The sequence below is a fragment of the Lasioglossum baleicum genome, unplaced genomic scaffold (assembly GCF_051020765.1).
Source record: "Lasioglossum baleicum unplaced genomic scaffold, iyLasBale1 scaffold0364, whole genome shotgun sequence".
Classification (NCBI taxonomy): domain Eukaryota; kingdom Metazoa; phylum Arthropoda; class Insecta; order Hymenoptera; family Halictidae; genus Lasioglossum; species Lasioglossum baleicum.
In genome coordinates, this window is record NW_027469424.1 from 114881 (window position 1) to 128489 (window position 13609).

Genomic DNA, 13609 nt, shown 5'->3' on the forward strand with positions numbered 1-13609 from the left:
CATAACGCATAACGCATAACGCATAACGCATAACGCATAACGCATAACGCATAACGCATAACGCATAACGCATAACGCATAACGCATAACGCATAACGCATAACGCATAACGCATAACGCATAACGCATAACGCATAACGCATAACGCATAACGCATAACGCATAACGCATAACGCATAACGCATAACGCATAACGCATAACGCATAACGCATAACGCATAACGCATAACGCATAACGCATAACGCATAACGCATAACGCATAACGCATAACGCATAACGCATAACGCATAACGCATAACGCATAACGCATAACGCATAACGCATAACGCATAACGCATAACGCATAACGCATAACGCATAACGCATAACGCATAACGCATAACGCATAACGCATAACGCATAACGCATAACGCATAACGCATAACGCATAACGCATAACGCATAACGCATAACGCATAACGCATAACGCATAACGCATAACGCATAACGCATAACGCATAACGCATAAGGCATAAGCATAACGCATAACGCATAACGCATAACGCATAACGCATAACGCATAACGCGTAACGCAAGACTCATAACGCATAACGCATAACGCATAACGCATATGGCATAACGCATAATGCAAAAGTCATAACGCATAACGCATAACGCATAACGCATAACGCATAACGCATAACGCATAACGCATAACGCATAACGCATAACGCATAACGCATAACGCATAACGCATAACGCATAACGCATAACGCATAACGCATAACGCATAACGCATAACGCATAACGCATAACGCATAACGCATAACGCATAACGCATAACGCATAACGCATAACGCATAACGCATAACGCATAACGCATAACGCATAACGCATAACGCATAACGCATAACGCATAACGCATAACGCATAACGCATAACGCATAACGCATAACGCATAACGCATAACGCATAACGCGTAACGCAAAACTCATAACGCATAACGCATAACGCATAACGCATAACGCACAACGCATAACGTTTAAACCATAAGGCATAACGCATAGCCCATGACGCATAACGCATAACGCATAACGCATAATGCAAAAGTCATAACGCATAACGCATAACGGATAACGCATAACGCATAACGCATAACGCATAACGCATAACGCATAACGCATAACGCATAACGCATAACGCATAACGCATAACGCATAACGCATAACGCATAACGCATAACGCATAACGCATAACGCATAACGCATAACGCATAACGCATAACGCATAACGCATAAGGCATAAGCATAACGCATAACGCATAACGCATAACGCATAACGCGTAACGCAAAACTCATAACGCATAACGCGTAACGCAAAACTCATAACGCATAACGCATAACGCATAACGCATAACGCATAACGCATAACGCATAACGCATAACGCATAACGCATAACGCATAACGCATAACGCATAACGCATAACGCATAACGCATAACGCATAACGCATAACGCATAACGCATAACGCATAACGCATAACGCATAACGCATAACGCATAACGCATAACGCATAACGCATACCGCATAACGCATAACGCATAACGCATAACGCATAACGCATAACGCATAACGCATAACGCATAACGCATAACGCATAACGCATAACGCATAACGCATAACGCATAACGCATGACGCACAACGCATAACGCATAACGCATAACGCATAACGCATAACGCATAGCGCATAACGCATAACGCATTACGCATAACGCATAACGCATAACGCATAACGCATAAGGCATAAGCATAACGCATAACGCATAACGCATAACGCATAACGCATAACGCGTAACGCAAGACTCATAACGCATAACGCATAACGCATAACGCATATGGCATAACGCATAATGCAAAAGTCATAACGCATAACGCATAACGCATAACGCATAACGCATAACGCATAACGCATAACGCATAACGCATAACGCATAACGCATAACGCATAACGCATAACGCATAACGCATAACGCATAACGCATAACGCATAACGCATAACGCATAACGCATAACGCATAACGCATAACGCATAACGCATAACGCATAACGCATAACGCATAACGCATAACGCATAACGCGTAACGCAAAACTCATAACGCATAACGCATAACGCATAACGCATAACGCATAACGCACAACGCATAACGTTTAAACCATAAGGCATAACGCATAGCCCATGACGCATAACGCATAACGCATAACGCATAATGCAAAAGTCATAACGCATAACGCATAACGGATAACGCATAACGCATAACGCATAACGCATAACGCATAACGCATAACGCATAACGCATAACGCATAACGCATAACGCATAACGCATAACGCATAACGCATAACGCATAACGCATAACGCATAACGCATAACGCATAACGCGTAACGCAAAACTCATAACGCATAACGCGTACGCAAAACTCATAACGCATAACGCATAACGCATAACGCATAACGCATAACGCATAACGCATAACGCATAACGCATAACGCATAACGCATAACGCATAACGCATAACGCATAACGCATAACGCATAACGCATAACGCATAACGCGTAACGCAAAACTCAAAACGCATAACGCATAACGCATAACGCATAACGCATAACGCACAACGCATAACGTTTAAACCATAAGGCATAACGCATAGCCCATAACGCATAACGCATAACGCATAATGCAAAAGTCATAACGCATAACGCATAACGGATAACGCATAACGCATAACGCATAACGCATAACGCATAACGCATAACACATAACGCATAACGCATAACGCATAACGCATAACGCATAACGCATAACGCATAACGCATAACGCATAACGCATAACGCATAACGCATAACGCATAACGCATAACGCATAACGCATAACGCATAACGCATAACGCATAACGCATAACGCATAACGCATAACGCATAACGCATAACGCATAACGCATAACGCATAACGCATAACGCATAACGCATAACGCATAACGCATAACGCATAACGCATAACGCATAACGCATAACGCATAACGCATAACGCATAACGCATAACGCATAACGCATAACGCATAACGCATAACGCATAACGCATAACGCATAACGCATAACGCATAACGCATAACGCATAACGCATAACGCATAACGCATAACGCATAACGCATAACGCATAACGCATAACGCATAACGCATAACGCATAACGCATAACGCATAACGCATAACGCATAACGCATAACGCATAACGCATAACGCATAACGCATAACGCATAACGCATAACGCATAACGCATAACGCATAACGCATAACGCATAACGCATAACGCATAACGCATAACGCATAACGCATAACGCATAACGCATAACGCATAACGCATAACGCATAACGCATAACGCATAACGCATAACGCATAACGCGTAACGCAAAACTCATAACGCATAACGCATAACGCATAACGCATAACGCACAACGCATAACGTTTAAACCATAAGGCATAACGCATAGCCCATGACGCATAACGCATAACGCATAACGCATAATGCAAAAGTCATAACGCATAACGCATAACGGATAACGCATAACGCATAACGCATAACGCATAACGCATAACGCATAACGCATAACGCATAACGCATAACGCATAACGCATAACGCATAACGCATAACGCATAACGCATAACGCATAACGCATAACGCATAACGCATAACGCATAACGCATAACGCATAACGCATAACGCATAACGCATAACGCATAACGCGTAACGCAAAACTCATAACGCATAACGCGTAACGCAAAACTCATAACGCATAACGCATAACGCATAACGCATAACGCATAACGCATAACGCATAACGCATAACGCATAACGCATAACGCATAACGCATAACGCATAACGCATAACGCATAACGCATAACGCATAACGCATAACGCATAACGCATAACGCATAACGCATAACGCATAACGCATAACGCATAACGCATAACGCGTAACGCAAAACTCATAACGCATAACGCATAACGCATAACGCATAACGCACAACGCATAACGTTTAAACCATAAGGCATAACGCATAGCCCATAACGCATAACGCATAACGCATAACGCATAATGCAAAAGTCATAACGCATAACGCATAACGGATAACGCATAACGCATAACGCATAACGCATAACGCATAACGCATAACGCATAACGCATAACGCATAACGCATAACGCATAACGCATAACGCATAACGCATAACGCATAACGCATAACGCATAACGCATAACGCATAACGCATAACGCATAACGCATAACGCATAACGCATAACGCATAACGCATAACGCATAACGCATAACGCATAACGCATAACGCATAACGCATAACGCATAACGCATAACGCATAACGCATAACGCATAACGCATAACGCATAACGCATAACGCATAACGCATAACGCATAACGCATAACGCATAACGCATAACGCATAACGCATAACGCATAACGCATAACGCATAACGCATAACGCATAACGCATAACGCATAACGCATAACGCATAACGCATAACGCATAACGCATAACGCATAACGCATAACGCATATCGCATGACGCACAACGCATAACGCATAACGCATAACGCATAACGCATAACGCATAACGCATAACGCATAACGCATAACGCATTACGCATAACGCATAACGCATAACGCACAACGCATAACGTTTAAACCATAAGGCATAACGCATAGCCCATGACGCATAACGCATAACGCATAACGCATAATGCAAATGTCATAACGCATAACGCATAACGGATAACGCATAACGCATAACGCATAACGCATAACGCATAACGCATAACGCATAACGCATAACGCATAACGCATAACGCATAACGCATAACGCATAACGCATAACGCATAACGCATAACGCATAACGCATAACGCATAACGCATAACGCATAACGCATAACGCATAACGCATAACGCATAACGCATAACGCATAACGCATAACGCATAACGCATAACGCATAACGCATAACGCATAACGCATAACGCATAACGCATAACGCATAACGCATAACGCATAACGCATAACGCATAACGCATAACGCATAACGCATAACGCATAACGCATAACGCATAACGCATAACGCATAACGCATAACGCATAACGCATAACGCATAACGCATAACGCATAACGCATAACGCATAACGCATAACGCATAACGCATAACGCATAACGCATAACGCATAACGCATAACGCATAACGCATAAGGCATAAGCATAACGCATAACGCATAACGCATAACGCATAACGCGTAACGCAAAACTCATAACGCATAACGCGTAACGCAAAACTCATAACGCATAACGCATAACGCATAACGCATAACGCATAACGCATAACGCATAACGCATAACGCATAACGCATAACGCATAACGCATAACGCATAACGCATAACGCATAACGCATAACGCATAACGCATAACGCATAACGCATAACGCATAACGCATAACGCATAACGCATAACGCATAACGCATAACGCATAACGCATAACGCATAACGCATAACGCATAACGCATAACGCATAACGCATAACGCATACCGCATAACGCATAACGCATAACGCATAACGCATAACGCATAACGCATAACGCATAACGCATAACGCATAACGCATAACGCATAACGCATAACGCATAACGCATAACGCATAACGCATAACGCATAACGCATAACGCATAACGCATAACGCATGACGCACAACGCATAACGCATAACGCATAACGCATAACGCATAACGCATAACGCATAACGCATAACGCATTACGCATAACGCATAACGCATAACGCATAACGCATAAGGCATAAGCATAACGCATAACGCATAACGCATAACGCATAACGCATAACGCGTAACGCAAGACTCATAACGCATAACGCATAACGCATAACGCATATGGCATAACGCATAATGCAAAAGTCGTAACGCATAACGCATAACGCATAACGCATAACGCATAACGCATAACGCATAACGCATAACGCATAACGCATAACGCATAACGCATAACGCATAACGCATAACGCATAACGCATAACGCATAACGCATAACGCATAACGCATAACGCATAACGCATAACGCATAACGCATAACGCATAACGCATAACGCATAACGCATAACGCATAACGCATAACGCATAACGCATAACGCATAACGCATAACGCATAACGCATAACGCATAACGCATAACGCATAACGCATAACGCATAACGCATAACGCATAACGCATAACGCATAACGCATAACGCATAACGCATAACGCATAACGCATAACGCGTAACGCAAAACTCATAACGCATAACGCATAACGCATAACGCATAACGCATAACGCATAACGCATTACGCATAACGCATAACGCATAACGCATAACGCATAATGCATAACGCATAACGCATAACGCATAACGCATAACGCATAACGCATAACGCATAACGCATAACGCATAACGCATAACGCATAACGCATAACGCATAACGCATAACGCATAACGCATAACGCATAACGCATAACGCATAACGCATAACGCATAACGCATAACGCATAACGCATAACGCATAACGCATAACGCATAACGCATAACGCATAACGCATAACGCATAACGCATAACGCATAACGCATAACGCATAACGCATAACGCATAACGCATGACGCACAACGCATAACGCATAACGCATAACGCATAACGCATAACGCATAACGCATAACGCATTACGCATAACGAATTACGCATAACGCATAACGCATAACGCATAACGCATAAGGCATAACGCATAACGCATAACGCATAACGCATAACGCATAACGCGTAACGCAAGACTCATAACGCATAACGCATAACGCATAACGCATAACGCATAACGCATAACGCATATGGCATAACGCATAATGCAAAAGTCATAACGCATAACGCATAACGCATAACGCATAACGCATAACGCATAACGCATAACGCATAACGCATAACGCATAACGCATAACGCATAACGCATAACGCATAACGCATAACGCATAACGCATAACGCATAACGCAAAACGCATAACGCATAACGCATAACGCATAACGCATAACGCATAACGCATAACGCATAACGCATAACGCATAACGCGTAACGCAAAACTCATAACGCATAACGCATAACGCATAACGCACAACGCATAACGTTTAAACCATAAGGCATAACGCATAGCCCATGACGCATAACGCATAACGCATAACGCATAATGCAAATGTCATAACGCATAACGCATAACGGATAACGCATAACGCATAACGCATAACGCATAACGCATAACGCATAACGCATAACGCATAACGCATAACGCATAACGCATAACGCATAACGCATAACGCATAACGCATAACGCATAACGCATAACGCATAACGCATAACGCATAACGCATAACGCATAACGCATAACGCATAACGCATAACGCATAACGCATAACGCATAACGCATAACGCATAACGCGTAAAGCAAGACTCATAACGCATAACGCATAACGCATAACGCATAACGCATAACGCATAACGCATATGGCATAACGCATAATGCAAAAGTCATAACGCATAACGCATAACGCATAACGCATAACGCATAACGCGTAACGCAAAACTCATAACGCATAACGCATAACGCATAACGCATAACGCATAACGCATTACGCATAACGCATAACGCGTAACGCAAAACTCATAACGCATAACGCATAACGCATAACGCATAACGCACAACGCATAACGTTTAAACCATAAGGCATAACGCATAGCCCATGACGCATAACGCATAACGCATAACGCATAATGCAAAAGTCATAACGCATAACGCATAACGGATAACGCATAACGCATAACGCATAACGCATAACGCATAACGCATAACGCATAACGCATAACGCATAACGCATAACGCATAACGCATAACGCATAACGCATAACGGATAACGCATAACGCATAACGCATAACGCATAACGCATAACGCATAACGCATAACGCATAACGCATAACGCATAACGCATAACGCATAACGCATAACGCATAACGCATAACGCATAACGCATAACGCATAACGCATAACGCATAACGCATAACGCATAACGCATAACGCATAACGCATAACGCATAACGCATAACGCATAACGCATAACGCATAACGCATAACGCATAACGCATAACGCATAACGCATAACGCATAACGCATAACGCATAACGCATAACGCATAACGCATAACGCATAACGCATAACGCATAACGCATAACGCATAACGCATAACGCATAACGCATAACGCATAACGCATAACGCATAACGCATAACGCATAACGCATAACGCATAACGCATAACGCATAACGCATGACGCACAACGCATAACGCATAACGCATAACGCATAACGCATAACGCATAACGCATTACGCATAACGAATTACGCATAACGCATAACGCATAACGCATAACGCATAAGGCATAACGCATAACGCATAACGCATAACGCATAACGCATAACGCGTAACGCAAGACTCATAACGCATAACGCATAACGCATAACGCATAACGCATAACGCATATGGCATAACGCATAATGCAAAAGTCATAACGCATAACGCATAACGCATAACGCATAACGCATAACGCATAACGCATAACGCATAACGCATAACGCATAACGCATAACGCATAACGCATAACGCATAACGCATAACGCATAACGCAAAACGCATAACGCATAACGCATAACGCATAACGCATAACGCATAACGCATAACGCATAACGCATAACGCATAACGCGTAACGCAAAACTCATAACGCATAACGCATAACGCATAACGCACAACGCATAACGTTTAAACCATAAGGCATAACGCATAGCCCATGACGCATAACGCATAACGCATAACGCATAATGCAAATGTCATAACGCATAACGCATAACGGATAACGCATAACGCATAACGCATAACGCATAACGCATAACGCATAACGCATAACGCATAACGCATAACGCATAACGCATAACGCATAACGCATAACGCATAACGCATAACGCATAACGCATAACGCATAACGCATAACGCATAACGCATAACGCATAACGCATAACGCATAACGCATAACGCATAACGCATAACGCATAACGCATAACGCATAACGCATAACGCATAACGCATAACGCATAACGCATAACGCATAACGCATAACGCATAACGCATAACGCATAACGCATAACGCATAACGCATAACGCATAACGCATAACGCATAACGCATAACGCATAACGCATAACGCATAACGCATAACGCATAACGCATAACGCATAACGCATAACGCATAACGCATAAGCATAACGCATAACGCATAACGCATAACGCATAACGCGTAACGCAAAACTCATAACGCATAACGCGTAACGCAAAACTCATAACGCATAACGCATAACGCATAACGCATAACGCATAACGCATAACGCATAACGCATAACGCATAACGCATAACGCATAACGCATAACGCATAACGCATAACGCATAACGCATAACGCATAACGCATAACGCATAACGCATAACGCATAACGCATAACGCATAACGCATAACGCATAACGCATAACGCATACCGCATAACGCATAACGCATAACGCATAACGCATAACGCATAACGCATAACGCATAACGCATAACGCATAACGCATAACGCATAACGCATAACGCATAACGCATAACGCATGACGCACAACGCATAACGCATAACGCATAACGCATAACGCATAACGCATAGCGCATAACGCATAACGCATTACGCATAACGCATAACGCATAACGCATAACGCATAAGGCATAAGCATAACGCATAACGCATAACGCATAACGCATAACGCATAACGCGTAACGCAAGACTCATAACGCATAACGCATAACGCATAACGCATATGGCATAACGCATAATGCAAAAGTCATAACGCATAACGCATAACGCATAACGCATAACGCATAACGCATAACGCATAACGCATAACGCATAACGCATAACGCATAACGCATAACGCATAACGCATAACGCATAACGCATAACGCATAACGCATAACGCATAACGCATAACGCATAACGCATAACGCATAACGCATAACGCATAACGCATAACGCATAACGCATAACGCATAACGCATAACGCATAACGCGTAACGCAAAACTCATAACGCATAACGCATAACGCATAACGCATAACGCATAACGCACAACGCATAACGTTTAAACCATAAGGCATAACGCATAGCCCATGACGCATAACGCATAACGCATAACGCATAATGCAAAAGTCATAACGCATAACGCATAACGGATAACGCATAACGCATAACGCATAACGCATAACGCATAACGCATAACGCATAACGCATAACGCATAACGCATAACGCATAACGCATAACGCATAACGCATAACGCATAACGCATAACGCATAACGCATAACGCATAACGCATAACGCATAACGCGTAACGCAAAACTCATAACGCATAACGCGTACGCAAAACTCATAACGCATAACGCATAACGCATAACGCATAACGCATAACGCATAACGCATAACGCATAACGCATAACGCATAACGCATAACGCATAACGCATAACGCATAACGCATAACGCATAACGCATAACGCATAACGCGTAACGCAAAACTCAAAACGCATAACGCATAACGCATAACGCATAACGCATAACGCACAACGCATAACGTTTAAACCATAAGGCATAACGCATAGCCCATAACGCATAACGCATAACGCATAATGCAAAAGTCATAACGCATAACGCATAACGGATAACGCATAACGCATAACGCATAACGCATAACGCATAACGCATAACACATAACGCATAACGCATAACGCATAACGCATAACGCATAACGCATAACGCATAACGCATAACGCATAACGCATAACGCATAACGCATAACGCATAACGCATAACGCATAACGCATAACGCATAACGCATAACGCATAACGCATAACGCATAACGCATAACGCATAACACATAACGCATAACGCATAACGCATAACGCATAACGCATAACGCATAACGCATAACGCATAACGCATAACGCATAACGCATAACGCATAACGCATAACGCATAACGCATAACGCATAACGCATAACGCATAACGCATAACGCATAACGCATAACGCATAACGCATAACGCATAACGCATAACGCATAACGCATAACGCATAACGCATAACGCATAACGCATAACGCATAACGCATAACGCATAACGCATAACGCATAACGCATAACGCATAACGCATGACGCACAACGCATAACGCATAACGCATAACGCATAACGCATAACGCATAACGCATTACGCATAACGAATTACGCATAACGCATAACGCATAACGCATAACGCATAACGCATAAGGCATAACGCATAACGCATAACGCATAACGCATAACGCATAACGCATAACGCGTAACGCAAGACTCATAACGCATAACGCATAACGCATAACGCATAACGCATAACGCATATGGCATAACGCATAATGCAAAAGTCATAACGCATAACGCATAACGCATAACGCATAACGCATAACGCATAACGCATAACGCATAACGCATAACGCATAACGCATAACGCATAACGCATAACGCATAACGCATAACGCATAACGCATAACGCATAACGCATAACGCATAACGCGTAACGCAAAACTCATAACGCATAACGCATAACGCATAACGCACAACGCATAACGTTTAAACCATAAGGCATAACGCATAGCCCATGACGCATAACGCATAACGCATAACGCATAATGCAAAAGTCATAACGCATAACGCATAACGGATAACGCATAACGCATAACGCATAACGCATAACGCATAACGCATAACGCATAACGCATAACGCATAACGCATAACGCATAACGCATAACGCATAACGCATAACGCATAACGCATAACGCATAACGCATAACGCATAACGCATAACGCATAACGCATAACGCATAACGCATAACGCATAACGCATAACGCATAACGCATAACGCATAACGCATAACGCATAACGCATAACGCATAACGCATAACGCATAACGCATAACGCATAACGCATAACGCATAACGCATAACGCATAACGCATAACGCATAACGCATAACGCATAACGCATAACGCATAACGCATAACGCATAACGCATAACGCATAACGCATAACGCATAACGCATAACGCATAACGCATAACGCATAACGCATAACGCATAACGCATAACGCATAACGCATAAGGCATAAGCATAACGCATAACGCATAACGCATAACGCATAACGCGTAACGCAAAACTCATAACGCATAACGCGTAACGCAAAACTCATAACGCATAACGCATAACGCATAACGCATAACGCATAACGCATAACGCATAACGCATAACGCATAACGCATAACGCATAACGCATAACGCATAACGCATAACGCATAACGCATAACGCATAACGCATAACGCATAACGCATAACGCATAACGCATAACGCATAACGCATAACGCATAACGCATAACGCATAACGCATAACGCATAACGCATAACGCATAACGCATAACGCATACCGCATAACGCATAACGCATAACGCATAACGCATAACGCATAACACATAACGCATAACGCATAACGCATAACGCATAACGCATAACGCATAACGCATAACGCATAACGCATAACGCATAACGCATAACGCATAACGCATGACGCACAACGCATAACGCATAACGCATAACGCATAACGCATAACGCATAACGCATAACGCATAACGCATTACGCATAACGCATAACGCATAACGCATAACGCATAAGGCATAAGCATAACGCATAACGCATAACGCATAACGCATAACGCATAACGCGTAACGCAAGACTCATAACGCATAACGCATAACGCATAACGCATATGGCATAACGCATAATGCAAAAGTCATAACGCATAACGCATAACGCATAACGCATAACGCATAACGCATAACGCATAACGCATAACGCATAACGCATAACGCATAACGCATAACGCATAACGCATAACGCATAACGCATAACGCATAACGCATAACGCATAACGCATAACGCATAACGCATAACGCATAACGCATAACGCATAACGCATAACGCATAACGCATAACGCATAACGCGTAACGCAAAACTCATAACGCATAACGCATAACGCATAACGCACAACGCATAACGTTTAAACCATAAGGCATAACGCATAGCCCATGACGCATAACGCATAACGCATAACGCATAATGCAAAAGTCATAACGCATAACGCATAACGGATAACGCATAACGCATAACGCATAACGCATAACGCATAACGCATAACGCATAACGCATAACGCATAACGCATAACGCATAACGCATAACGCATAACGCATAACGCATAACGCATAACGCGTAACGCAAAACTCATAACGCATAACGCGTAACGCAAAACTCATAACGCATAACGCATAACGCATAA